The sequence below is a fragment of the Hyaena hyaena genome, unplaced genomic scaffold, assembly GCF_003009895.1.
Source record: "Hyaena hyaena isolate Hyena2069 unplaced genomic scaffold, ASM300989v1 scaffold_154, whole genome shotgun sequence".
NCBI lineage: Eukaryota > Metazoa > Chordata > Mammalia > Carnivora > Hyaenidae > Hyaena > Hyaena hyaena.
In genome coordinates, this window is record NW_024080786.1 from 862,720 (window position 1) to 888,734 (window position 26,015).

At 44.2% G+C, this 26,015-nt stretch overlaps 1 long non-coding RNA gene across 1 annotated transcript; it reads right to left on the minus strand.

The window, feature by feature from the left end:
* Positions 1-7,066: 7,066 nt before the first annotated feature.
* Positions 7,067-19,591, minus strand: LOC120236413. The gene is made up of 3 exons (XR_005529673.1): positions 19,467-19,591; positions 16,771-16,916; positions 7,067-7,629 (listed from the first exon to the last, which is right to left on the minus strand). It is a non-coding gene; the product is annotated as an uncharacterized LOC120236413 (long non-coding RNA).
* Positions 19,592-26,015: the final 6,424 nt, after the last annotated feature.

A 26,015-nucleotide genomic window follows, 5' to 3' on the forward strand; every position in this document is an offset into this window, starting at 1 on the left:
GTGAAATGGAGGTTAAACAACGAATATAGAATATATTCCTTTTTACATAAACAAAAGACTGTGAGAATAAGTGCCCGTGTGTGTGTCTGTGTGTCATGTGTATAAGTGGTCTCAGCTAGCCGGTGCAGTGCCTTTGAACGAATTAGGAAAAGATACCTGCTCTGGTGCATCTGATGTCGTGCTGTGCCAGGGAGCAGCTTGGCCAGCGAGTATGCAATGGACTTGTCCCCTGGGTTTGGTGGCCTTGTGCAGTACACAACCTATACAACAATACACTGTGGCCCTTTATGTACATGCTTGTGTAGATCTCTGGTAGAATATACATAAAACTAGAAACAACGTTTCTCTTTCTCTTCTGGAGAAGACTCAGAGTTTGGTGGTAGAGGGCAGAAAGGAGTCTTGTCCTTCTGTACTGTGCTTGAGGGGTGTTTGCTGTATATACAAATTACTCTTTGAAAAATTTCATTTAAATAAATAAGAAAGCAAACCCAAACACAAGTTTGATCTTAGTTACCCCCTTGCTTTAAAAAAACCAACCAACCAACCAAAAAAAATGTTTAACTGCTCCTCATGGAGAAATTCTAGATATTTAAGCACATCATGCAAAGGTTACAACTGACCGCTGCCTGCTGTCTTTCCCGGTCTCTGGCTGCTCCCTCCCTTCACACTGCGCTTCAGCAAGGCAGGTTTGCTGGAGATTTATCTTGCAAAACATGCGTGTTGGTTTCGGTGCCTTTGCACATGCTGTTCTGTCCTTCCCCATACTCCACAAAGGGCTATCGTCATCCTCTGGGGCCTTCTTTCTTGAGCACATCAACGGGCCTTGTGCTTTTCCCTGTCTTGCTACCTACCACAGTCTATTGTAATCATTTGCTGGTCTGTGAGTGAACTCTGTGAGACCATCGGCTGGATCTAGGACAGTCAGTGCTGCTGGTGACGTGATTGGAAGAGCATCGCATAACTTTTCCAATAACAAACAGATACGTTCAGATTCCAGCTATCTTTTTGCTAGACAGTGCTATCTTTTTCAGATTTCTGTTCTCTTGCAGACTGCAAATTCTCATCTATTCTTTTTTTTAAAAAAAATAGTTTATTGTCAAGTTGGTTTTCATATAACACCCAGTGCTCATCCCCACAAGTGCCCTCCTCCATGCCCATCACCTCCCTTCCCCCCCGCCCCCCCATCAGCCCTCAGTTTGTTCCTGGCATTCAAGAGTCTCTCATGGTTTACCTCCCTCCCTCTCCCCCACTATTTTTCCCCTTCTTCTCCCCCATGTCCTTTATTCTTTCATCTCTCTGCCTAGTAGCATTTAACCAGGTTGTAGCAGAGCAAGAGTTTGGAGCCCAGAACAGATTGCATTTCCTCACTCTTAGTGGCTCAGCAGAGTCGTATTTCACTTCACCAAGGTTGCATCTGAGATTCACAGCCGGTCCGATGACCTGCTCTTTGTCTGCCCTGATACATATGCCGTCTGTCATGAAGTGTTCATCCAATTTATAAACTGAGAAAACTGAGAAGCATAGGAAAGAGAGGAGAGCATTTGTAGAAATACAGTCAGTCACTTGCACATCTGTCCCATCTGCCAGTCTGCCCACTCAGTAAGCTCAGTAACCTGGAGACTTATTTGTACATGAACTATTTCCACAGAGCCTTCGTTCCTGGTAAATAATTACCGAGCCCAGGAGAACTCTGCCATCTGCACATAAAGTCAGTGGGGAAGTGTCTTTCCAGGAAAGAGAGGTGGTGAGGCCACAGTGCGCTCCTCATTCAGAGAAGCTGGCTGGGGCTTGCTCAGGGAAGAGCTGACCTACCTCTGGGCTGGCCACTGCTGGAGCATTGCAGGTGCTTGGGAAAGACCTGGCTAATGATGCACAAAGAAAAAGAGGAGCCATCCAACCCACTTCCGGTTTCCACCTTCAAGAGCAATGGTTGGTTGAGGATTCTTGTGTTGGGGTCTGAAGAAGATGCGGTGTCGTCCCGGGTGTGGGACAACAGATTCAGGGCTCCTCTCAGGCTGTGTAGTGTCTTTGAATGAATCAGGAGAAAAGCGCCCCTTCTGGGCTGACACAGCTCCACACTTGGGCACAAGGCTTGCAAGTTGGGAGGGTGCCTCTGTCCAAAGAAAGAGTGTCCACTACTCTGGGTGGGCACGACCCCAGGTCAGACACCTCGATCTCAGCTCCCACTTTGCTTCTCAGCTGAGATCCATCATGCAGTACAGGAATTGTACAACCATACTTGTGGCCCGGAAGGCATAATATTGGGGACATTTAGAAAGCAGAGGTGAAAAAAGATGAGTTGATAACTGATGGTTCTACCATTATTTAGGGTTGTTTTCCTTAAAGTGTGAAATGCCTCAAGTAATTGATAAGAAAGCATATTCCTGAGACCCACCTCAGAACAACTGAATTCTCTGAAGGGTGGGGCCCAGCAATCAGGATTTTTAAACAACCCTCTCGATGTTTCTAATGCCCACCAAAGCCCACGAATTCCTGGCTTAGCAGCTCTTCTGTCAGAAGTCCCTGGGATCTGCCATATTTGGGAATCTAGAGCTATCTGACTGCACAGAGGAAAAACAGACCATGCCTTCTCTGAGCTCTACAGTGTCATCTCATGTGTCCTTGAGGCCTTCCTGAAGGCTGCTTCTCTGGGCCTGGGGGCTGATGTCATTGTTTTTTCTGGCACCACTGCTTTGCTGTTTCTAAAAAGCACTTTTAAAAGTGTCAGCTTTTAGGATAAAAACTCTAGGAATCTTGAAACAAAGAGTGGGTCGGACTCATAATGCCACACTTGTCCTTCTTCAGCCTCAGGCTCATTTCCTGCCTCCTAGTCCTGTGGTAGAGAGTGTTTCATGCTGAATCCCTTTCAAGGAAGTCTTCTGGAGACACTTTGTTTCCATTTCAGCTTCCATCTTATATGAAGGTTAAATTACATTATCCTAAATTCCAAGGCGCTGATGAGCTTGCTTTGTTGAACTGGTATTTCTGTCATTTTGCGTAATGCTTGAAATATGAATGTGATTGTCCATAGCTGGCCACTCTTCTTTTATTTAGAAAGTTTCACTGGAGCAGAATTTTAGCTGAACCCACATGTACAGATACCCATTGCTCGGGGTCACAGGGCAGCGCCTGTACAACTAAGCCTCCCTCCCTTGGGTGATGAAGTCATTCGTAGACATTGTTCACCACCGTGGAAGGAATGCTTGTGTCCCCTCAAAATTCATATGTTAACTCCTAACCTCCAATGTGATGGTCCTTGGAATTGGGCCCTTTGGGAGGTGATTAAGTCATGAGGGTAGAGCCCTCATGAATGGGGATTAGTGTCCTTATGAAAGAGATCCCAGAGAACTCCCTTGCCCCTTGCCCCTCACCCCCTGTGAGGACTCATCAAGAAGATGGCCATCTATGGGGGTGCCTGGGTGGCTCAATTGGTTCAGTGTCCAACTCTTGATTTCAGCCAGGTCATGGTCTCATGGTTTGTGGGCTTGAGCCCTGCATCAAGCTCTACACTGACAGTATGGAACCTGCTTGAGATTTTCTCTTTTCTTCTGTCTCTCTCTGCCCCTTCGTGTTCACTCTCTCTCTCTCAAAATAAATAAACTTAAAAAAAAAGAAAAGAAAAAGAAGATAGCCATCTGTGAACCAGGAAACAAACCATCTGTAGACATTGAATCTGCTGGCGTCTTGATCTTGGACTTCCAGCCTTCAGAACTATGAGAAATAAATGTTGTTTAAGCCACCGGGTCTGTGGTATTGTTGTTACAGCAGCCTGAACTAAGACATTCACGTTGTTGCCCCGTACCAAGCACGGTGCAAGATACACTAGTGTGAGAGGTTGAGCACATGCCCTACCTTGAAGGTGTTTCATCAAGACCCCCACACCATCCAGTATGGCAGCCACCGGCGACACGTGACTACTGAACACTTGAAATGTTCCAATGGAAGTGTGCTGGAAATGTAAGATACACACCAGATTTCAAAGACTTTGGGAAAAAAAAATAGGTGAAGTATCTCATGAGCAATTGTTTTATATTGATTGCACGTTTAAATCATAATATTTTGGATAAATTAGGTTAACTAAAATTCATTATTAAAATTAATTTTACCTCTTTGTTTTTACTTTTGAAAATGAGTCTGCCAGAAAATTAAAAATCACCTCTAATGCTCACATTATATTCTTATTGTACAGCGCTATTCTAGATGGTGGGAAAGACGCATAACTGATTGCAATCATAAGGCCATATGATTTCTGTTGGTATAGTGGAAAGAGAGGGTGAGCTAGGACCCATTTGAAAGAGCCTTAACTCAGCTTTGGGAGCTAGGGACAGGCTTCTGGGAGGAGGTGATATCTAATTGAGACCCAAAAGCTGAGTAGGAGGGAGGTGCAGAGTGAGGTAGTGAGGGGTATTGGAGGTGACGGGGTGTGGTACATTTGGGGAGCTATAAGCAGTTCAGGGAGGCTGTAACTGGCTGTAGGGGTTGGGGGGAAATTGCCTGGAAAAGGAGTTGAGAGTCAGTTGAGAGAAAGGGGCCCTTTGCTTCTTTCTGTGAGGGAGACTCTGACCTCCTTTTCCTGGAAATGGAATTGGAGATGTTAGAGATGAATGGATGTTTGGTTTCCTTTACATCTGGGGTGGGTAGCGGAGGGGGAGGAAATGTTCAGCAGAAATGGAGGTAGGAGAAGTGTTTGAATGTTTGTTCCTTTTGCTAAGTTTATTTTTTTTTTCGTTTATTTATTTATTTTGAGAGAGGCGGGGCAGAGAGAGAAGGGGAGAGAGAAAATCCTAAGCAGGTTCTGTGCTGTCAGCTCAGAGCCCAACATGGGGCTTGATCTCATGAACTCGTGAGATCATGACCTGAACCAAAATCAAGAGTTGGATGCTTAATTGACTGAGCCACCAGGTGCCCCTAGAGCAATTCTTATCACTGAGAGTATATACTTGAGAGTATATATATTTGTAAATGCAATGCTCCTGTATAAATGCCACTTTATTTATTATGCTTAGTTGGTCCTTGATCTTCATGTAAGAACATTCGAATTGTAAATTCTGTTTGGGAAAATTGGAATGTTTGCTTCAGATTTTAGCCTTTTTTTTTTTTTTTTTTTAGAGGAGGTGATTTTCAGTAACAACAATCCTAATAAGGATAATAGTAATAACAATCTTTTTTAAAGCAAAGGAATCTGAAGGGAGTAGCAGTTCTGACCCTGAAGGTTCACCATATTACAGGAAGGGTACGGCCCAGGTAGTAAGCCAAGGTTATCACACCATTTTACCTTCTCATAGGGTGCAATGCATCCAAAAGTTAAAGGACAGAGATATTTTACATAAAAGAACCAGTAGAATCTCTCTGTTCTTACACAGTGCATCTTTACTCAGATGCCCGTTGTCATCAAAATTCCAACAGAGGAATAAACTAAATGCCTGGCGTGGGATGTTCAGGAAGTTTCGCTTCTGTGTGTGGTTTGGCTTTGCTCTTAATACACAGTAAAACTGTTAGCATCTGGGAGTACATTTATCCGGAAGCGGTTAGTTTGCACATTGCCTTCTTTGCTTTGGGTTTTCCCTAGAGACGTAGGGAGAGCAGAATTTGTCCAGAGCAAATGGTTTTCCACAGATACATGTCCATGGACCTCTAGAAGGCTCAGAACCGGACTGCTTCCTCCTAAGGAAAGAGATTCTTCAGAAAAGGGGATAATTTGGGACATGTGTTCATTCATTCTTTTTATTTGTTGAGCGCCCACTGTATGCCAGGGACTGCACTGGTCACTGAGAAGAGATGAATAGAAAAGGAGCCCTTTCTTGGATTGAGCTCATCACCAGGTCAGAGAGATCGATATAAATTCAAATAAGCCAGCTGCAATGTGGTCGAATGTTACAGTGATGGTAAATATACAAGGCTCTGAACACTGTGAAGGGAGGAGGGCACTCAGGTCTGTCTGGATGAGGGCATACTCGGCAGGAGAGCCTTCTTCTGTGAGAGTTCAGGGCTTGTTTGGGGAGCCGTGAGCTGGTGAGCAAAGCACTTGAAAGAGAAAGTGTTGGGCAGGACAGGTTGGTGCGGGAACGACCAGGAGGGACCTGCTATGGCACCCACAGGGGTGTGGACTTCTTCCAGGAGAGCTTTTAGTGGGAGAGTGACAAGGTCTAGTCTGTTGTAGAAAGAACTCCAGCAGTGGTGAAGTCTAGAGAGGAGGAGGAGGAAGCGCTCCATAGTGCGGAGTCCAAGTCCATTGGAAAACTACAACTGTCTGCAGTTCTGTAGCTTCTCTCTGAAAAGTGTCCCGCCAGCCCCTTTGGACCATGAGGCAAAGGTGGCATTACATTAGAGTGGAAGACTCACCTAGCTCTGTTTGTAGGGAGTGACTGGGGCACATGTCATGGGGATTTGGATAACTGCCCTCTTGCCCGCTCCTGGACTTCCCCCTTGGCTCACACCCACCTCACCAAGTGGGTACGTCTCAGTGAGTTTTGGCATCTAGCCTGTCATGGCGAGGGCTGACTGACTGGTGGTGTAGGGCCCGGCTCTTGCCTGATGCCTGTGTCTCTAGGGCTGACAGAGAGGCTGGACGCTACTGGGTGACGCTGGGCCTGCAGGACCCTTGGTGAAACGAGAAGTTTCCGTTGGCCGCCTGCCAGTGTTCCCACTGCACGCTGACGCTCCACCCTGAGGCAGGATGCCCTGCCCTGCAGAGCAGTTGGAAGTGATAAATACATTTGTTTTTGAACTAGAACCTTTCCTGGCATTGGGGGGAAATGCATCTGTGGCCAGCCTGGCCTCGCTGTCCTCCCGCTGGCTCTCCGTACAATCCAGAGCTGTAGGTAATGATTACACGGGCTTGCCGGAGCCCAAACCTCCAAGGACAGGGGCGCCGGGAGGAAGGGCCCTCGGTCGACTTAAAAACATCAAAGATACCCTAATCACACCACTCTGGGTAATCAAAGCCCAGCACAGCTTTGCCCTTCGTTTCCCTTATTATGGCGATATGCTCTGTTTATCTCAACTCCATGCGTGGCAGGAGGTCAGGTCGCCCCAAGGTACCCTGCAGATGGAGGCTGGGCACTTATCCAAATAGTGAAGCAGTATTTATTTCACTTGTCACCTGCTTAGCAACACTGAGCAATCGGGTGCATTTTTGAAATGTTCCAGAGGCTTCCGTGATCTCCAAACCCAAGGTGCACTCTGGATAGCAGAACTGCCTTTGTCAGGAGCATGCTGGCCAGGAGAGTCGGACCCGGTAAAATAGGGGCAAGGGCTCTTCTGGCTCCTCTGCGGGGCAGTGGGGCTGCTGCGTTGTAAATATCCCTTGTGCAAGATACCTGTAGACAGATACCCGCTGGGCGCCTGTATGTGCCAGCTGCTGTGCTTACTGTGTGAGCAAAGGTATTGAAAATCATGGTGTTCTTCCCTGGATAAAGAACAAAACCCAAAGGTTTACCCTTAGTTTTCTAAGTCATGGCTGTTCTGTTTAAGTATAACTTAAAAAAGGACTGAGGACCACAGATTTGCTGAATCAGCAAAGAGTGTTAACACTGTAGTTTAGAACACTCAGTCTGAAAGCGCATCCATGAGACCAGATCCTCCCAAAGCTGTCATCCTGGGCAAGTTACTCTTCTTAAGTTTCTTTACCTGTAAAAGGGGGACACAAATATTACTTGCCTCATAAGGCCATTAAGGGATTAAAAGAAAACCCAGGTAAATTGAGGAATAATTATTTAGTAACATTGTTATATGCTGGGAGAATACAGCCCCTGTTTACAGGGGTTCCAAGCCCAATGGGAGAAACAGAAAAGTGCTAGTAAACTCAGGAGTATTCACTGGGCAATCAAGGAAGACTTCACAGAAGAGGCAACCTTTAGCTGAGCATTGGAGGAGTTCACCAGGTAGACAAAGACGGGGAAGAATCCTCTGGACAGTGCCAGCAGCTTGTACAAAGAGAGACAGGAAAGAGCATGGTCCAATCAGAAAAACACAGAGTTATTGAAAGGTAAGCATTTTTTAAAGAATAAAATCATGACTCTCATAGAATTATAAATTGAATGTCAATCATAGGTTTTATTTAACTCATTAATTAATAAGGAAGCCAGGAAAGATGTCACAAATGGTTCAAAGGAGAATTCAAAGAATATTCATATGTACGTGGCCCAAAAAGAATTTACAAATAGGTATAAAACTGGTCAATATCCACAGGGCAAAAATCTGCATCTCCAGAGACAAAGTTTGTACTTCTGTGGGCAAGAATCATTTGCTGCACTTTCAGGAATGTACAACTTTCAGAAATGAAATATGAAATAGTCTACGGCTTATGGAAATAAAATATAGTCTACAAATTAGAGACATAAAACAGCTCAAAACTAAGGAAAGATGAAGGTAACTTGATAGGATGCACTGAACAGGACCCCCGGTAATTTTTTTTTTGGCCCATTTTCAAAATGTTCACAATTTTTCCTGGCAGTGGGTTAGGTTTATTGGAGAACCAGAGGGGAGGGTGGGAAGGAGCTGGGAGAGAGGGAGATGGGCCTGAGGTGCAGCCAGGGATCAAGTATAGAGCCTTGACCATCATGCTAGGAGTCAGAAGTTCTCTGCAGCCTATGCTGTAAGGGATGGATCATGGGCGACCAAGGCTGGAGTATGGGCCCCAGGGAAGAAGTGAGGTCTTGAACCAAGGCAGGGAGAATGGAGATGAGGCATGGGAGTGAGCTGCATATGAAAGGAAGGGACATCTGGGATGACTCAGGTTGTGGGAGGAGAGAGGGATGTGTCTGGAGAGGCCTTGAGGGAGGAGCCCTTCTGAGTGTATCCCAAGGGTGCTATCTTCTCGGGAGGCCCTCACTGAGTCACTTGGAAATGTGGACCTTTGACTCTGACCTGAGCTCTCAGTTAAAGAGAAGAAAATTTCAAACAGATCGCTTTCTTGGGAGAAAATGCATGCCCTGATTTTTCTGTCCATATTTTCTAAATACTCTGATTCCTGAGATATAGTTTGGAAAAATCTTATAACAACCTCTCTCCCTAACCCATTTGGATCCCTTGGTTCTGTCATGTAAAGGGGTGTTCATTTTACTGGTTTCCTTACAGTACTGCCCTACCCTCAGCCTTTCTCCTCTCTTCTCTGTCCTGTCCTGGGGAAAGCTCGACTTTCCCATATTGCATCACCAGGCTCCCTCCGTCCTCTGCCTTCTGGTTGGTTTGGTGCCTGGAGCGTAGGAGGGGAGAGAGGCAGGGATATTTGTTTCTGCAGCCCCCTTCCTGCTTTGGTGGCAATCTGACACTGCAGAGTCCCCTCTATGACCACAGCCATTCCTGGGCTTCAGCTCCCAACCAGGCTGTCCAACACCTCCGTCTCCCTTTGCCTCTCCAGGCCTGAGAATGTGATATGGTTGCATCGTGCTCTCCAAAATTCCTCTGTAGGAGTCCTAACCCCCAGTCCCTCAGCACATAACCTTATTTGGAATAGTAAGATATAATTGTAGATATAAGTAGTTAAGCTAAGATGGGGTCATAGTGGAGCATGGCAAGCCTCTAATCCAATATGGCTGGCGTCCATATGGAAAGGGGAGATTTGGGCAGAGGCACACTGGGAGAACACCATGTGAAGATTGGATTTATGCTGCCACAAGCCAAGGAACTGCCAGAATCTAGGAGAGAAGCCTCAAACAAATTTATCACTAGAGCCTTCAAAAAGAGCATAGACTTACTGACACCTTTCAGGCTTCTGAACTCCAGAACATTGAGACAACAAATTGCTATTGTTGAAACCACTCAGTTTGAGGTAACTTGTTATGGCAGCCCTAGCAGATGAATACACGGTAGTAACAGCTTTCTGCTGTTGCTGGGCTCCTTGATTCCACCTATACCTCCAAATAATGGCCCTTCCATTAAACAATCTCTTCAGAACTCCCAATTGAGAGTGCTGTCTCTCTCTGGCCAGGACTATCACTGTAGATTCACAATTGGGTACCAGGTGTGATTCCCCCTTTCCCCTTTGCCTTCCCTGTTGAGAAACGGTATGTTCCTGATCTTTATATGCTCTTCTGAGTTGATTCGTGTTAGAATCTATGTTAATGGGAAACTCAGGAGTATTATTGTAGAGGGCAGTTTGCATTTTTATATCCCGCCATGTCTGTGAATGTCAGCATGCCAGAGGAGAAGGTGGTATCAGGAAACACACACCACTTCCTTGTTGTTTCACACGGGAGGTGACTCTTGAGTATTAGTGCCTACCATCTGGATGACTGGCTTGGCATTCTAGGCCCTCATGCTTGCATTTCCGTGTTGGGATGGCATCCATGTAAGGGTCTTCACCTTAAACTCCTGGAAAAGCAATATTAGACCTAAATAGACATACTTGTTTGTGTCAAGCCTAGTGTAGCGGAAGGGCTTGTTGTGCACCGTGGAGTGCTTCATCTTGTCTGCTCCTGCAGGCTGGAAACACAAATATCTCTTTATCCCAAGCAGCCTTTTCCTCTCGTCTTCTCATGAGCCTCTGAACAAAGCTTAGCCTGTATTCTTTGGCGAGGTTTCCAGATTTCTCCTCTTACCAGCACAATGAAAAGATCTCTTCTTCACCCTAGTAGTTGTATTTATTTTCTCCAGTTAGGACAAGGCACATCACTAGTTATTATCAGGGGTGATAAAGTGACACTTAAGCAGGGTCATACAGATGGCAGATGTCCATACTGTTAATTTCCTCAGACTTGAAATACCAGCATCCGTTCTTTTAACTGTGAGTGGCCCTTATGTGTTTAAAAGCTGGTTCGATTTATCTCTTTCTGGAACTATCTCTCCACAGAATGTTGTGCCAAACAAGTGGATTTGTGGTGGTTTGAGAATCCTCACAGCGCTTCAGGAATAAAGTTTACAATAATAAATGTCTTTCATATTGTTACTTAATGTTTTTCAGCAGTTTTCAAAGTAGTTCTTTTCATAAAAACCCTCTAGCCTATCAGAGTAGTTGATTCTGTCTCAGTTTATGAACCATCTTTTTCCTGGCCAGGGTAGCTCCTGGTTTATAGATAGTAAACAGTTAAATATTTTTTATCTTAATGTTTTTATTTGTGGTGGGTAATCTGGCTTTCCATTTTGGGGAGTATTATAAAACTGCTTTTTAATTTATTTTTATTTTTGAGAGAGAGACAGAGTGTGAGTGGGGGAGGGGCAGAGAGAGAGGGAGACACAGAATTCAAAGCAGGCTCCAGGCTCTGAGCTGTCAGCACAGAGCCCGATGTGGGGCTTGAACTTGCCAACCATGAGATCATGACCTGAGCCAAAGTTGGATGCTTAACAGACTGAGCCACCCAGATGCCCCAAAACTGCTTTCAAAAAGCATAGGTGATGTATAAATTTGACAAATGTTTTAGAAGGCGAAATGACCAAAAAGTATAGGAAAGTTTGTAAATAGTTCCTCACTCAGCAAATAGTTCCAATTTCCCAGAAAGCTTTTAGTGCAATCCAAATACAAATAGAAGAGAAAGAAAAGTCAGAGGCTTATCTCTTTGCCCAGCCTTAAGGGAACACATGGGTCCATTCTCATGGTTGTGGCTGAGCCATTCCAGCCAAGCTCAGCATCTTACAGGAATGTTTAGAGACCCATCACCCTCTGCTCAAGGCACCGTCAGGGTTTCCTCCTCAGATCCAGGAGTGTGCCTTGGGAAGGACTTGCTTGATCTATGAAGAAGGTGCCTCCTTGGGAAGCCAAGACTGTGCCCCTCTGTTGGTGACTCCTGCAGTGAACAAAGCCCCACCTCAAATATGCTGGGGGCAGAGCCAGCAGTAGGCTGCAGGAGGCTCTCATAGGACCATGTAATGTTCACATGCTGTATTGGTTCCCTAGGGCTGCTCTAACAAATTACCGCAGACATGATGGCTTAAAAACAACAGATACTTATTCTCTCATAGTTCTGGAAGCCAGAGGTCCGAAATCCAGGTGTTGGCAGGGTTAGTTTCTTCTGGGGGTTCTGCTTCTTTTTTTAATGTTTACTTATTTTTGAGAGAGAGAGAGCGCAAGTGGAGGAGGGGCAGAGAGAGAGGGGGACTGGGGATCCAAAGCAGGCTCCATGCTGACAGCAGAGAGTGTGATGCGGGGCTCCAACTCAGGAACCATGAGATGATGACCTGAGCTGAAGTCCTACGCTCATCTGACAGAGCCACCCAGATGCCCCTGGGCGTTCTTCTTTATTTTTATTTACTTTTAATTTTTATTTTAGAGAGAGAGAGTGCGAGTGGGAAGGAAGGCAGAGAGAGAGAGAGAGAGAGAGAGAGAGAGAGAATCTTAAGCAGGCTCCATGCTCAGTGTAGAGCCTGACATGGAGCTGGAACCCATGAATCATGAGATCATGTCTTGAAGTGAAATCAAGAGTCTGATGCCCAACCAGCTGCACCACCCAGGCGCCCCTCTTCTGGGAGTCCTAAGGGAGAACCCACCCCAGCCCAGTCTCATAGTTTCTGGTGTTTGCCCGCCATCGTTGGTGTTACTCAGCTTATAGGCACATCACTCCACTCACTGCCTCTGCCTTCACATGGCCTTCTCTGTGTGTCTGTCAAAATTTCCCTTTCCTTAAAAGGACAGCAGTCATTCATTGGTTTAGGACCTACCCTAATCCAATATTAACATACCTTCACTTGATTACAACTGCAAGGATCCTATTTCTAAATAAGGTCACATTTGCAGGTACCAGGTGTTTGGACGCTTCAACTTATCTTTTTGATGGACACAGTTCTACCCAGTGTGCGTGGTAAGTAGGGGCCACAGCATTTTAGAATTGAAGAATGATGCTCAAGTGACTGGGATCCAACCCTAGCTTTCCACTCGTACTGTGTTAGGAGCTGACTATGCTCTGTCTCTGCTTGTCAGCAGGATGAAAGGATAATAGCAGTGCCCACCCCTGGAGCCTCTCGGGGGGATTAGATGAGAATATCTGTGTGAAACACTGTGCCCGGCACAGACCAAACTCCAGTAAATGTTACATAACCTTATATAGCCTCCGCATATGTCCAGTCAGCCTCTCATAAACTAGGATGTGTCATGCGGGACCCGTGCAATAAAAAATGACACTTTCCTGCTGGTCTGGGGAATATGAGTAAGCTTTGGGAATCAAGAATAAGGGCTTATGTATGGTTATATTTTGATTTGAAAGAATAACCCTTTTGATGATTATACAACACTGTGGTTTCTTATATAAACTGTCAAATGATATCTTCTATTTGAACAAGGCTTCTCACTTTTCATATAGCATTTTCATTTCATTCTCCTATAAACCCTGCGACCATGGCAGGGTAGGTGTTGATAATCTCATTTTATGGGTAAGGAAACTGAGACAAGGGTAAGAGATTTACTTTAGATCAGCGAGTGTAGCAGAGAAGTCTGGCTGGCCACCTGATTTATATTCTCTCCTTTTCTTTGCCAGCAAGACCCCTATAAAGTTCAGATTGTGATATGTCCAGCTAAAAAAGAACATTCCCAGACTCTTTTGACAACAGGGCTGGCCAGTGATGTGTAAGCAGCAATGGACAACGGGGAGCTTCCAAGGCAACCCTTTGAAGAAGGCCAATTCATTTGGCAACAAACCCATTGCCAACCTGGGGTGTGTGCATGTCTGTGTGTGTGTGTGTGTGTGTGTATACTCATTTTCATCTGAACTCAGGGTTCGTTTGTTAACATTTGAAGTCTCTAATCAGGAATCCATACCCCAGGGTATGATGGGTACTTTTGGAGGGTCCTGGTCAGGAGTCCACTCTCCAAAGATGGCAAAAGACAACCACTTGCATCTTAACTAGAGGGCCTCTTAATTAGCATGAGGATTTTCCTGGATGAAATGTGGATCAGCTAGAAACATTGTAAAGGTAACTGTTCCCTTGCATAGTGTGATGGTAGAGTCAGCCCGCTAGTTTAGACCCTTTTGGACTTGTGCTAGGACAGGGGCTTTTGAGTTTTGTTCCCTGATGTGTACTAGAGGATTCAGCCACTAATACAACTAGAAGTTGCACTAATTCTGTTATTGACATGCTGTCACTTTTTCCTTCCTTAAGTGAACTTTCCATGCAGGGTGTCAGTGGCTACTGCTCTGAGCTTATTAAACGAGTGGTATGACATTTTTGTGCCTGCTTATTTGTAAATGTTTTATGTGTGGCAGAATTCTGAATGAGACCTGTCCTCATTTTGACACACCTCACAGGGAGGTAGTTGAGGTGAGGGAATGAAAGCTCTCACCCACCTCAAACTAGTGGGGTTCACCATTATCTATCAACAAAAGAACCCGATGAATGCAAATGGCCAAATTGGGCAGCCTGTTCAAACCTGGCAGCCATGTTTGAACAGGTGATGGTCCTACCTGCTGTGGTTACTTAAACAGAGGGAGACACGGGCCCCAGCAGTGCCCGTTCGGTCCTTTCTCTTGCAACTTTGGAATTGAGACTGAAAAAATAATGTCGTCAGGCTATACTTATTGCTAAAATGGAGGTAATGTAAGCCCAGGCAAGGTGGGGAGGATTTGTGGATGGACAGGGAGGGAAGGAGGTCTGCCAAGAGAGAAGGAGGGGCCACACATGCGTGGAGACAGGGATAGGAGGTCATGTGGCCCTGAAGAATGAGGATGGGAGAGCACAAGACTGCAGGATGCTTCCTTAGTTCCCACTGGCTGACTAGTTCTGGGGAATGTCTGACTGATCTTGCCCTGAGGTTCTCTGTATCTTTATAGTAGATTACTGCTTATTTTTGCTTAAGTGAGTTTGAAGTGCTTTCTGTTACTTTAACCAAAGGAACCTTGATGCAATTCAATATCATGCTGGAATGTATATAAATACCTTCTTAAAAGGTTTGCATATCTGTAGACTCTATTAATATCCATTCCTCCCAACTCCATTAACATACATCTTGAACACGCACACACACAACTCTCTGTGCACTTATATACTCTGTTCAATTACCAGATTGAAACTCCCCACATACCTAGATACCTTAGCAGCACATTTATTTCTCAGACTCCATAATACACTTGATTAGGTTTTAAGCAGACTTGAATAGATCAATGAAAAGAAAAATATTGCAAAACTTTTCTTTGAGCTGAGTCCTCCTTCTTATCAGTAAATTAAGTTCCAGGTGAGATGAGTTTACAGCAGACCTCACAGCACAGTTCTTGGGTGGATTCCTGTTCTTTACCGTACAAAGCACAAGAAAAGAAGTTCACATGTGAAGAACGGTTCCATTCATTAGTCGTTCTTTCACCGCATGGGTATCTCTTGAGCCTATCATGTGCTCTGCTCTGTTCCAGTTGCCGTGAATCCAAAGGTGAGTGAGATTCAGTCCCAGGGTGAATCATACCCAGGGCGATTTCTCAAATCTCAATTATATTTCCTGGTTTTTCAGTTTTCTCTTGCCATTCCCATACCACTGTGACAGATTCTGTACCTCTAGGTCCTCACTTTTTCATTCTTTCTTTCTTCAAGTTTAATTTTTTTGGTCTGTCTGGAATTGGGGAATGATCACTCTCCTTTACTTAGGATTCTTTCCCCAATATGTCACCCATCAGGATGTGGTGTAACTTTGACCAGACCAGATACACTCATCCTGGGGACTTCATCCTGGCTGTTCCCTCTGCTAGGAGAGCTCTTGCCCAGGTATCACTCTGGCCCATTCCATCATCCCCTTCAAGTCTTCATGCAAACATTACCTTCTCTTGACCACCTGCCTCAGTACTCCTGATCCCCCTCCCATCTCCTAAATTTTTCTTACCGCATAGCATTTCCTATCTTCTCACATGCTGTATAATATCCTTATTTTTTAATGCTTACTGATGGCTAGAATGTAAGCTCTCCAAGGGTAGGGATCTTTGTTTTGCTCATGCTCCAAAGGCCTAGAACAGTCCCTGGCATACGGTAGGCCCACTATGAACGTTTGCTAAGTGGTGATATGGGTGGTGGTATGGGGGCAAGTCCATTTGGGTGAGACACAAAGGCAAACAATTGAAATCTACTTGCAGTCAGGTGTTTGGATCTGTACTCACTCAGGTGACCCTAACAAAGGCAGTGCTAAGATTAGAAAGCACAGAGGTTAGTTGGAGCTAGTTTTATCAATTTGGATGAAGTATAGTGTCCACAGGTACACAAAGCAGTTGGCATCCATGGGCAGAAAATATACGTACCTGTGACATTCTTTTTTTTTTTTTTTTAATTTTTTTAAATGTTTTATTTATTTCTAGGAGAGAGAGAGAGAGAGAGACAGCGTGAGCAGGGGAGGGTCAGAGAGAGAGGGAGTCACAGACTCTGAAACAGGCTCCAGGCTCTGAGCTGGCAGTCAGCACAGAGCCTAACGCGGGGCCCAAACCCACAAACTGCGAGATCATGACCTAAGCGAAAGTTGGACGCTTAACCGACTAAACCACCCAGGCGCCCCGTACCTGTGACATTCTTTATGAGAACATGGATGGATAGAAATATTGATGGGGAGTAGTTTAGATTGCATATTATATTAGCATTTACATGTAATACTTTAATATTTAAGGCTGTGGCTTTCCTCTTGATGTAATTAGTTGTTAGGTTTATGTAAAGCTATTAAAAGAGCACCATTTAAAAAGAAAAGAGGGGGGAGGGGAGGGGGGTGATGGGCATGGAGGAGGGCATTTGTGGGGATGAGCACTGGGTGTTATATGGAAACCAACTTGACAATAAACTTTAAAAAAAAAAAAAAAGAAAGAAAGAAAGGAAAAGAGAAAGTTGGACTCCAATGGGGCAAACATGGAAGATCAGATTGTGATGTGTACATGAGATATTTACCAAACATTGATTGGTTCCAGGCAACATGGTGGTGTGGAAGACACTAGTTCTGATTTGGGAGGTCCAGGTCAAGTTTTGGCTTGGCTTCTTCCCTGGGGTCTTTGGGTAAGTAATTTATTTCATCTGTTTGGGCTTGCCTAGACCATCTGTAAAAGAAGGGGATTGAACCAGATAAACATTAAGATCCCTTAGAGCTCCTAAGGGCTGTGAAGGTGGTGGTGGTGGTGGATGTGTTGGGCATTGTGCTGTACTCTGTGTCCAAAAGAAGAATAAAGTCAATCCCAAGCCCTCATGCAGGTCAATATTCAGCAGGTGAAATATGCACCAAATCTTACTTAAGTTTATAAAGGGGCGAAATGATACAGGAAAACATTTCTGTTTCTTTAATGATTACTAACTTAAAAATGTATCATGAAGTATTGGACCATTTTAAGTTAAAAAATGGAGACATTGATCTTCTAAGGAAAGAAAGATCATCTAACATAAGGATAAGATAGAGGCACAAAGAGAACTAGAATACCCCTTCCTGCAATGGACTGAATGTTTGTGTCTTCCCCGCTCCCAAGGTCATATGTCGAAATCCCAACCCCTGATGTGATGGCATATGGAAGTGGGGCCTTAGTTCATGAGGGTGGGGACTTTGTGAACTGGATTGGTGCCCTTATAAAAGAGGTCCCAGAGAGCTCTCTTGCTCTCCTTTCACGTTGTGAGGCAGCAACAAGATTTGTGCCACCTGGAGGGAGCCTCACAGAACCCCACCATGCTGGTACCCCAGTCACAGACTTCTTGCCTCCAGAACCATCAGAAATAAATTCCTGTTGTTTCTGAGCCACCTACTCCATGATACGTTATGGTACAGCCTAACTGCCTCAAAGTCACAGGACTTAGTTTTCCTTCCTTCCATATTCCTAAAGATAATCATGTAGGACTTTTCAGTTTTTTCCCCAAATCACCACATTTAACTTTTCAAACTAAAGAATTGCCCTTTTCATGGAAAATCTGGATTTCATATGGAAGAGGAAACATAATAAAGAAATAATTATGTCACAGGGCACCAGGCAAGTATTCCCTTCCCTCCACCAGGGTCAAGGCCACTGTTAACTCATCTGAAAAATGGCAGTGCTGTGTACCTACCCAACTTGGCTATTATTATGAATATCATCTTTAGCATAATAGGCAATTAAATTTAATTTTATGTTAATGATAATTTAACAATTTACCAAAAATAATACACAGACACCCTCCCCTATTCCTAAGTTTTACAGGAGAAATGAGGTCCAGGGAGGTGAATCAGTTAACCCAAGGATACACATGCAGTGCCTGGTAGATCCAAGGTTAGAATCTCCCATTCAATAAGCCCAGGGAACTGCACTGTGTTCTGTGGACTATAGATGAGCAGATGTCTGCAGAGCAAGTGTGAAATCTAAGTAGTGGTAAAGGACTTTTGGTTAAATATGGCTGATTGAAGACTTTCTCTTCCAAAATCCCAACTAAAAATTCTAGTAGAAGAATAAAAAAGGTATAAATGCACAAAAACGGATGCCCTGGAAGGGGAACTCTATAGATTTTGAAATGGCTGCATAGTTTGGGCAGATGGAAAGCAGATAGAGAGGTGGCAGCTGGTTTAGCCCGCAGGGAGGCATTCCAAGAACCTCTACAGGAACCCCAGAGAGGCTGAGGTTCTGTGGCACCAGGTATGTGGGAAGCAGGGAGGAGTTAGGGCACTGAGTACAGAGGTTTGCTGGGAAGTTTGGGTCTAGATCCCCAAGTGCCCTCCCCACCCATGCAACCAGGCAATGCCTCCCCTTCCCGTTCCTCTGCCTCCTGCTTGCATAGCCTGGAAGTTCTTTTCTAGAAGCATGGAGCAAAAAGGACTCTGAACATAGCCACCTTATATACAGCATGGGACAGGAAGGAGGTTTGATACCCAGGGAAAGTGGAAAATCAGTACTGAAGTCACCCCTGCATGGTGGTAATTCTCCTACACAGATCCTGCTTATGCTGGCAGCCAGCATCCTCTTTTCTAGCAGGACGCCAGGGTTCTGCCCTGGGGGAACTGAGCGGCTACAGAGGAAAGCCCTACAGAGCATGTCATTTGGGGTCCCACCCTGAAAAGGCTGGCTCACTGCCTGGTCTCTGTCAATGAAATTCACCAGCTGATAAGCCCTGCCCAAGGCCTCAAAGCAAACCCACAAATCAAGATTCTGTGATTTTAGTCTTCAATGTGAATGAACATCCAGAGGTTGTCTGATTCTGAGGAGGAAAGCCTTCAATATGAAACAGACCAAAATCAGTCAAGCAGGAAAAAGATGTAGGAGGAAAGAGAAACAAAGCAGAGGGAACAGAGTATAACTTCTCACACACACAAAACATATACTTAATGCTTAATACCCTTAGGGAGTTAAGAAACAGTGCTGTACCCATTAATCAGAAGCAGGATGCTTTAATTCAAGAATGATAAGAGAACAAGGCAAAGGAATTTTTTGAAGTTAAAAATAGAAGAGCTAAAAAAGGAAGATTTGATAGATGATACAGTGGGGAAAATCTCTCAGAAAGATGAGCAAAAAACCAGAGATGACCAATAGGAAAGAAATGATAAAAAAATTAAAGGTCTGAACCAATAAAGCCAAGAGTCACCTAATTGGAATCCCAGAGAGAATAAAGAAAATGAAGGTGAACGACTTGGGAAATAATACCAGAAAATTTCCTTGTGAGTTTCAAAAGATCCACAGCAGGTCACATCACTTCAAGTTTTCAGCAACTGTGAATAGGGAGAGAATCCTCAGCGTGTCCCTACATGGGTAAAACTGCCTCTGTTCAAAGGAACATGAATTGGAATGGCGCAGGACTTCTCCATAGCAACACTGGATGCCAGAAGACAAAGGAAATCAGATTATAGTTGGTTTCCATCCTCAGCAGTGAACAATATGTCACAGTGTAAACATGGATTGTTGATTATACCAAAAATTATAACTCAGCTATTCTGAGAGAATAGGGGGAGGCAAAATTGGGAAAAGGATGTCACAGTCTACTGACCTAACAGGAAGCCAATAAACGGTGTCCCAAATGGATCAACCAATAGCTGTATAAGCTTATTATTTAGAAATCTGGGGGAAAATATAAAAAATAACTTAACGGACTTATCAAGGGGAGCAGGACACTTTTTTTTTTTTTATTATAGGTCTTGTGTTATTGGACTTTCTCATCTACTTGCATGTAGATGATAAGATCCATGGGAGAACCTTGAAAAAAGTTCCCTCTTCCCGTTTCCTGATCTTGGTAGCTTTGCTGTCTCAGAGGAGGTGGCCTGATCTTGGCTATCTCATAACCGCTTCGATGTGAGGCGATCTAGGTTCCCCTTGCTTGGGTTTCAGGTGCTTGCTTTGTGGCAGTGTTGTCACATCAGGTGGAAGAGAAAGAAGTCCCCAGTATGGCTTTGTGCCTAAGCTCACATGGGCAGATAAAATACGTGAACATGGTTCTTTGTTTTCATGGTGATATTTATGCAAAGTTATTTTCCCTCTTGGTGTTTATCTTTTGGCCAGAGTTGTAAGGACGGGATGGACTCAGGTGGTGAGTAATGGCTGAGTCCCATTGTTCCCCCTTGTGGTGACCCCACCCTGAGCCTGAAAGCCAGCATCAGCTTCATGCCGTCCAGTGGGGTAAAACCAGCCTTGCCTTTGATGTCCTGTGAGTTGTAAGACTTTTTTTTTGCTTTGATATTAACATGAACTTGGGTTTGCATAAGCCAACGTAGGACAATCATGTCATGAAGAACCAAAGCTTAGAAGTTACATGCAATGAAAATAAATCCTTGAAAAAGTTGGAGTGAGAGGAGAAATCTAGATTAGGCAACAAACTATGGAGCCCCCCAATTTAAATGTTAATGGGCAGACCTCTCTGAAGTGCTATAGCTCAGGAAAAAGAATTAAAATATATGCTGTAGGAGCCTCATCTCTTTGGTGTTTGCCTTCCCATCTAGGGGGTCTCCCTCCTAGGAATCACAAATTCCTGGAGTGCCTTATCAAAGGGGCTGCTTTCCTGGACCTTTTATTTGAGGGAGAGGCTGTAGCCAGCAGTGAGGCCCTGAGGGAGGAGAGGATGTTGCTGCCAGGAGCGGCAGCCACAGATGAGTGTCCCTCAGGAGCCAGTGGTGAGGCTGCAGACCTCCCTGCAAAGGTGGGTGGGGCCCTGGGCCAGGACACGGTGCTTCCTTTCCTTCGGGGCTTCCTTCTTCTGCCTTCAGGGCTTGAGGTCTGTTTTCACCTTACCAGGCCAGGGAGCCCTCACAAGACAGTATCCAGGCTCTACTGCCCACTCTGTGCTTCTTGCTCCTTTCCCAACCCCCCTCCCTTCTCCCTCTTTTTTCCCCGTCCTCCTTTCCTTTTTCTTTTTTTTTTTCTTTAATATACTTTATTGTCAAGTTGGCTCACATACAGTGTATACAGTGTGCTCTTGGTTTTGGGGGTAGATTCCCATGATTCATCACTTATATACAACGCCCAGTGCTCATCCCAAGTGCCCCCTCAATGCCCAATCACCCATTTCCCTCTCTCCCCCACCCCCCTCCATCAACCCTCCATTTGTTCTCTGTATTTAAGAGTCTCTTACGGTTTGCTTCCCTCCCACTCTGTTTGTAACTATTTTTTCCCCTTCTCTTCCCCCATGGTCTTCTATTAAGTTTCTCAAGTTCCACATATGAGTTCCACATGTAGCCCTGTGCATCAGCACTCCTGTATCCTTTGGATAAATCCCTCGTAGTACTATTGCTGGGTTATAGAGTAGTTCTATTTTTAATTTTTTGAGGAACCTCCACACTGTTTTCCAGAGCAGCTGCAGCAGTTTGCATTCCCACCAACAGTGCAAGAGGGTTCCTATTTCTCCACATCCTCGCCAGCGTCTGTTGTTTCCTGAGTTGTTAATTTTAGCCACTCTGGTGTGAGGTGCTATCTCAGTGTGGTTTTGATTTGTATTTCCCTGATGATGAGTGATGTTGAGCATTTTTTCCTTTTCTTATACAATCTGATATATTTTTCAGCTAAGTGCTGAGTTCTTGGGGCAAAATCGATATGTGGGTGTCCCTGTGAGTTTGCTGGGACTGGGGGAGATGAAGAATTGTGTTTCCCAAATTTTTCTTATTTACAATCTTCCTGGTGACTTAAAAGAGAAAAGCACCAGCTGAGATCTTTCTGCCCTCCGATGAGGTCCTTGCTGAGCTTAAGCAAGTGCACACCAGTCTGGGTCAGCCTCTTTTGAGTGTGTGTGGGAGCAGAGGTCGTGGTGAAAGCCACATTTCTCTGATGAAGAATGCTCATTAACATTTGAAAAGCAAACCTGGGCCTCTGCTCTGCTTCTCCTTGTCTGTTTTGAGAAGCTTGTCCAGGCCCTGATTTTCTCTTCCAGAAGATTCCTCTCATGGCTCTATGTCTACACCTGTTGATGAAATCAGTCACCCTCATCTCTTGTATAACTGTCTAGAAAAGTCTAGAAGATGCTGGTGTTTTTGTAGTGTTTACCACAGACAAAAGCAAATGCTTTCAGCAGCTGCCCATTCAGAGGAATTTTGGAGTTAAGTTTCAATATGTCCATCCTAAATTGCTGACCACCCACCCTCTCTGGGGCTTTTAAGGCTCCTCAGTAGTAGCCCCAGCTTCTGATGTCAAGGAGGGCCTGTTCCGGCCTCTCCCCTATTGTAAGTTTGCTTCCTTAAGAAAAAAAATGGAAGGATGTACCACTCTGTTACCTGAGAGGAAAAGAAACATTCAGTCTGCAGCTTGGGTAAAATGGTGTGGTATTTACAAGAAGTCATACACTGTTTTATGTTGCATTCCTATAGTATTGCCCACAGAATGCAAAAATTTCATTGTTCTCTATGCAAAAAAACCCAAGAACAGTTTTCATAAACATAACTGGCATCAGGATAACCTGGGGAATGGATAAAATGCATAGGTTACCAGGTGCCTATATGGAAGCACATTCTGAGAAATCCTGATCCTCAAACTTGTGGCTTTAAGTGTCACAAAATTGGACATGATCTTAAAGCTCATAAGTTCCTGGGGCGCCTGGGTGGCTTAGTCGGTTAAGCGTCCGACTTTCACTTAGGTCATGATCTCGCGGTTCGTGGGTTCGAGCCCCGCGTCCGGCTCTGTGCTGACTACCAGCTCAGAGCCTGGAGCCTGTTTCAGTCTGTGACTCCGTCTCTCTCTGACCCTCCCCTGCTCACGCTGTCTCTCTCTCTGTCTCTCTCTCTTAGAAATAAATAAAACATTAAAAAAAAAAAAGCTCATAAGTTCCAGCCCCTCATTTGATAGAGGGAAGACTGGTTTCAAGACCTGAAGAGACCCTCCCAGGCTCCTACAACTTACAGAGCTCATGTGGCTCCCCAGAGCAGAAGCAGGCCATGATCTTGGTTCTCGGCTCCCTGAGGACCCTGCCCTGCCTAGCTGCCTCAACGATCCTGTGACCTCATTTATTTTTCTCTGCCAGCCTCCCCTGATCCTGCTTCCTCCCTTGTCTCTGCTCTCAGTCACACCAGAATCCTGGACTTTGGTCCTTCTTCCTCTCTAATTTTATTCTACCCCTGGCCCCGCCCTCCTTACTGTCTTTCTTTCCATTCTACTACTGTAGTGATGGAGAGGACCTCTTTCCTCCAAGTGATGAACTCCTACTCCGCCTTCAAGACCCAACCCAACTTTTATTTTCTGCAAATATTTCTGAGACCCCCATCAAACTCAGGTAATTTCTCCTACCTCTTAAAATTTTATATGATCCTGGCACTTATATAGACAGCCCTCCTTCCATTGTGTTTAATCTTTGTTGCTTGCCTACCTCCTCCACTAAAGTGCGAGCTCTTTGAGGCAGGCGCCCTAACTCTGCCTCCCCTGTACTTTGCTGTTCTGGTTCACTATTGTTATGGGAGAAAAATACCCCCGAACATAGTGGCCTAAAACAAAAATTATTTGATTTGCTCTTGCGATGTGGGCAGGGACAGCTTGTCTCTGTTGCGTGCATTATCAGCTAGGGTGGCTCCGGCCAACATTTCTAACACAGCTCACTCACGTGGCTGGCAGTTGGTACAAACTGTCAGTTCCTCTCTATGTAGCTTCCTCACAGGGCAGCCTGGGCTTCCTCATACAATAGTGTCTGGGTTCCCCAAATACAACCTGAGAGAATCAGGTGGAAGAAGCTGTATTGCCTTTTATGACCTGGCCTTGGAGCTTGGAACTCAAATACTGTCCACTGTGGTCAGAAGTTGGGAAGGGAACACTGATCCCACCTCTCTATGGGAGGAGTGCCAGAATCAGACCAGAAAAAGAGCTTGTGGGGTGGGAAATGTTAGAAAATGCACCTGTCACACTAGCACAGGGCCTAGGACTCAATGAGATAAAAGATTAGTAGATAAATGAAGAATTCTATGAACAAATAAATGACTAAATAAAGCCAACATCCCAAATCTTTGCATTACCAAAAAGAGCAGTGGCTCCTGAGGGGTTCTAAAAGGTACTAGGTCTCTTAGACTCTTTGGGGTAAATATAATTTTCTTAATGCCGAGTTTTATGTAATGGGGAAAGAAAATGGATTCACAGAATTTCAAGATACATTTCTCTCTGAATTTTAAATTCTCATGCTGAGACATGGGGTGTCTAGGATGTAGGAATGGAAGGGAGATTAATTTTTAATTCTATACCCTTCTGTACACTTTAGAGTTTGAACCACGTGCAAATCATGTACAAGTACATATTATTTTAAGTGTGAAGTCCAAAAATGAAATTTAAAATTAAATTTATTATATCGGGCATCATCATCTACTTACTCTCAAGTGATTCAGAAAACATATAATATGTATATAAATATGGAGGAGAGAGAATGATAGAGTATATGGGCAAAATGTTGATAACAGATACATCTGGGTAAAGGGTATATGAATGTTGTCAATGTTGCTATCCTTTGTGCTCACAACTTTCCTAAGTTTTTAAAAATCACAATGGGATGAACATGGACCCAAATTGCTAGGCTACCAGCATAACAGCTTATTTTTAGGGGAGGAAGAGTCTTCTCAGCTACTTTTGTGGTTGCTTGTCTAATGCAAATTTAGGTTTTCATACACAGACCCTCCTTCAATCATTTTCTGGAATAAATCCTTTAGTGAGTTTAACACTAAGAAAAATTAAAGAGAAAATCTAAATGTGTTGGCTCATTAACTCTCCTCAAAATCCTTTTAAGCAGATTTTACTATCCCTCTTCTATTACTGAGGAAACTGAGGCTCATGCAGTGATTGTATCCATTCTGATGCCCTTGTTTTCAAGTAAGAAAACTTCACCTTGACTGGCTCATACAGCAGGGTCATTTACTTTCTCACATGCAAAGAGGCTGGGAGCAAGAAGAAAGGGCTTGTCATATGCCAAGGATTCTCCCATCTCTGACAATACGAAGATGAGAAAGCCTGGTTCCTGCTTTTGGGAATTTATAAGAGTCACCACACTAGAAAGATAGAAGCATGAGCTGTGGATTTTCTCAGTGTTTGCCATCAGCCGATAACTCTATGCTGACAGGCACATGTGATTATTATTAATGAACATGTGGTTTACAGAGAGCTATTAAATAAGTCATTGCTTTTTAAGAGAAATATTTGTTTCAAACCAATAATGTATTTTTCTCATCAAGATTAATATTATTTCTGTGTATCTACATATGATTTCATTGGCGTATATTTTGTGTAATCTGACATCATTTTGCTTCTTGGCCTTATTTGCAAATATGGCAATTTTCTGGCCTGAAGTATCACTTTTATGTTAGGTCAAAACCAGTTTCTGTAGTTTTAACATTTTCATTATTAAAAATACAAAAAATAAGAATTTCATCAATTTTCCTGTAGATAATGCTTTCCTTTGCATGAAAACTCTAACTGGTCCTATGAATAATAGATGTATTTAGAACGAGCACCACAACACATTGTTGGCATTCTTCAGAAGTTCACATCTGATATCTCATTTAAATCCTTGACTTTTTTTCTCGCGGTCTTCTATGAGCCTTTCCTTATTAGATTCTGGCTTTCATCTCTCCCTACTCCAATTTTCTTAAACTTGTGTTGTGGAAAGCACATTGGATGAGCACCCAGGAGACTTCAATACCAGTTTCAGTTTAGCTACAAATTGCTCTGTACTTGGGCCTTGGTTTTATAAAACCAGGTGTTCGACTTGGGTCAGGTGCAAAGTAGGTTGTATCTGAAGATCTGACGCTGATT